We start from the raw sequence: 3,223 nt of genomic DNA, 5'->3' as shown, positions 1-3,223 counted from the left end.
AATTGGATAGGAAAACTGTTTGAAATTTAAACTATCCGACAAGGTAATGTCACGTATCAAAGTGTAAACTCAAGAGTACATGTAGTAAAGTTCTAACCGATTGAACTTTACTATTTGTACACTATTTTTGACACGTCGTTTCACACTTGCATTGTTGTCAAATGTCAATTGGATGGGAATACTGTTTGAAATTTAAACATTCCAAGGAGGATATGTCGTGTGGCAAAGTTGAAACTAAAGTGTACACCATAGTGTAGATGAAGCAAGGTAAGTACCGATTGAGCTTTGCTATTTGTACACTGATTTCGGACACATTGTTTGACACTTGAATTGTTGTCCGGTGTCAATTCGATGGAAAAACTACTTGAAATTTAAACTTTCCAACAGTGTCATGTCACGTTGCAAATTGTAAACTGGAGTGTACATGTAGCATGGTCCTTACCTATTGAACTTTGCTATTTGTACACTGATTTTTGCCACATTATTTGATACTTACATTGTCGTCAAGTGTCAATTGGATGGGAAAATTGTTTAAAATTTAAACTGCCTAATAGGTTAATGTCACGTGGCAAAGTGTAAACTAAAGTGTGTACACCATAGTGTACACGTAGTAAGGTTCTTACCGATTGAACTTTGCTATTTATACACTGATTTTTGACACATTGTTTAACACTTGCATTGTTGCGAAGTATCAATTGGGTGGGAAAATTGCTTGAAATTTAAACTATCCAACAGAATAATGTCATGTGGCAAAGTGTAAACTAACGTGTACACCATAGTGTACATGTCGCAAGGTTCTTACAGGTTGAACTTTCCTATTTGTACACTAATTTTTGAAACATTTTGTGAAACTTGCATTGTTCTCAAGAGTCAATTGGACGGGAAAATTGTTTGAAAATTAAATTGTCCAATGGCGTAATGTCACGTGACAAAGTGCAAACTAAAGTGTACACCATAGTGTGCATATAGCAAGGTTCTTAGCGATTTAACTTTGCTATTTGTACACTGATTTTGGACACGTTGTTTGATACATGAATTGTTGTCAAGTGTCAATTGGATGAGAAAACTGTTTGAAATTTAAAATGTCCAGCAGGTAATGTTAGGTGGCAAAGTGTAAACTAAAGTGTACACCATAGTGTACATGTCGCAAGGTTCTTATCGATTGAACTTTGCTATTTATGCACTAATTTTTGACATGTAGTTTGACACTTACATTGTTTTCAAGAGTAAATTGGACGGGAAAATTGTTTGAAAATTAAAGTGTCCAACGGGTAATGTCACGTGGTGAAGTGTAAACTAAAGTGGACAGCATAGGGTACATGTAGTAAGGTTCTTACCGATTAAGCTTTGCTATTGGCACACTTATTTTGGACATGTTGTTTGACACTTCAATTGTTGTCAAGTGTCAATTGGATGGGAAAACTATCTGAAATTTAAACAGTCCGATAGGGTAATGTCATGCGGCAATGTGTAAACTAAAGTGTTGTACACCAGTGTACATATATCAAAGTTCTTGTAGATTGAACTTTGCTATTTGTACACTGATTTTTTACACGTTGTTTGACTCTTATGTTGTTGTCAAGTGTCAATTGGATAGGAAAACTGTTTGAAATTTAAACTGTCCGACAAGGTAATGTCACGTAGCAAAGTGTAAACTCAAGAGTACATGTAGCAAAGTTCTAACCGATTGAACTTTACTATTTGTACACTATTTTTGACACGTTGTTTGACACTTGCATTGTTGTCAAATGTCAATTGGGTGGGAATACTGTTTGAAATTTAAACATTCCAAGGAGGATATGTCATGTGGCAAAGTTGAAACTAAAGTGTACACCATAGTGTAGATGAAGCAAGGTAAGTACCGATTGAGCTTTGCTATTTGTACGCTGATTTTCGACACATTGTTTAACACTTGAATTGTTGTCCGCTGTCAATTGGATGGAAAAACTACTCGAAATTTAAACTGTCCAACAGTGTCATGTCACGTGGCAAAGTGTAAACTAGAGTGTACATGTAGCATGGTCCTTACCTATTGAACTTTCCTATTTGTACACTGATTTTTACCACGTTATTTGATACTTACGTTGTTGTCAAGTGTCAATTGGATGGGAAAATTGTTTGAAATTTAAACTGCCCAACAGGGTAATATCACGTGGCAAAGTGAAAACTAAAGTGTGTACACCATAGTGTACACGTAGCAAGGTTCTTACCAATTGAACTTTGCTATTTATAAACTGATTTTTGACACGTTGTTTAAAACTTGCATTGTTACAAAGTGTCAATTAGGTGGGAAAACTGCTTGAAATTTAAACTATCCAACAGGGTAATGTCACGTGGCAAAGTGTAAACTAACATGTACACCATAGTGTACATGTCGTAAGGTTCTTATCGGTTGAACTTTCCTATTTGTACACTAATTTTTGACACATTTTTTAAAACTTGCATTGTTCTCAAGAGTCAATTGGACGGGAAAACTGTTCGAAAATTAAATTTTCCAATGGGGTAATGTCACGTGGCAAAGTGTAAACTAAAGTGTACACCATAGTGTCCATGTAGCAAGGTTCTTACCGATTGAACTTTGCTATTTGTACACTAATTTTGGACACGTTGTTTGATACACGAATTGTTGTCAAGTGTCAATTGGATGGAAAAACTGTTTAAAATTTAAAATGTCCAACAGGGTAATGTCAGGTGGCAAATTGTAAACTAAAGTGTACACCATAGTGTACATGTCGCAAGGTTCTTATCGATTGAACTTTGCTAATTATACACTAATTTTTAATATATTGTTTTCAAGAGTTAATTGGACAGGAAAACTGCTTGAAAATTAAAGTGTCCAACGGGAAATGTCACGTGGTGAAGTGTAAACTAAAGTGAACAGCATTGTGTACATGTAGTAAGGTTCTTACCGATTGAGCTTTGCTATTGGCACACTTATTTTGGACATATTGTTTGACACTTCCTGAGTTGTCAAGTGTCAATTGGATGGGAAAACTATCTGAAATTTAAACGGTCCGATAGGGTAATGTCATGCGTTAATGTGCAAACTAAAGTGTGTACACCATAGTGTACATATAGCAAGGTTCTTACAAATTGAACTTTGCTATTTGTACACCGATTTTTTTACACGTTGTTTGACTCTTATGTTGTTGTCAAGTGTCAAATGGATAGGAAAACTATTTGAAATTTAAACTTTTCGACAAGGTAATGTCACGTAGTAAAG

The sequence above is a fragment of the Olea europaea genome, unplaced genomic scaffold (assembly GCF_002742605.1).
Source record: "Olea europaea var. sylvestris unplaced genomic scaffold, O_europaea_v1 scaffold880, whole genome shotgun sequence".
NCBI classification, from domain to species: Eukaryota; Viridiplantae; Streptophyta; class Magnoliopsida; order Lamiales; family Oleaceae; genus Olea; species Olea europaea.
This window is presented reverse-complemented; position numbering follows the sequence as displayed.